Genomic DNA, 739 nt, shown 5'->3' on the forward strand with positions numbered 1-739 from the left:
AAGCCTCTGAGAATAAGTCCTAGGGAGCTAGTAGAACTCATGATGGTGGTGGTGGTAGGGGCGGGTGTTGAGCCAGTTAGTGAGGTTGCTGACATGACCTTGAGCCTTAAGAGACACCACAGAGATGCTCCTTGCAGTACCATGTACGAGGAGAACAAACTGGGAAGAGCAAACACACGTGACTTCAGATAGTTGGGTATAAATCATGGTGATGTCTTCCACTTCAGAGAAGTTTGTGCTCCTTAAGCCACATTCCAGCCCCATCTTGCTGCTTAGTTCCCTGCTTTCCACTTTCCTTTTTGCCTGCAGTATCGTCTGCCCCACCTTACCCTGCCTCATCCCTACTCCTCACCTTAGTTCTCAGAGATGACTCCTCCGGGAAGCCCTCTCTGATCCCCCAGGCTGGGTCAGGAACCTTGTCTGGGTTTCCCCCATTACAGCCCTGGTTACTTTGTTAAAGTGTGGTGGAAAGGAGGGAGGACACCTTAAAGCTAAGAATATAATAGAATGAAACTGAGTATGTATTCGCTACTCAGATGATCTGGACAGATGCCGGTAGACCGAGACCCAGTGAATGGGATCGATTCTCTCGGTCCTCTTCCGTCCATGTTTTGTTCTTGGTACTCGGCGATCCTCAGCGATGCCTCCGGCACCGCCTCTCCCGGAGCCCGCCCCCCGCATTGCCGTGCGCACGCGCATTATCCCGATTGACTTCGCCCCAGTGGAGTGACGGGCGGGA

The sequence above is a fragment of the Phocoena sinus genome, chromosome 19, assembly GCF_008692025.1.
Source record: "Phocoena sinus isolate mPhoSin1 chromosome 19, mPhoSin1.pri, whole genome shotgun sequence".
In the NCBI taxonomy this organism is placed as follows: Eukaryota; Metazoa; Chordata; class Mammalia; order Artiodactyla; family Phocoenidae; genus Phocoena; species Phocoena sinus.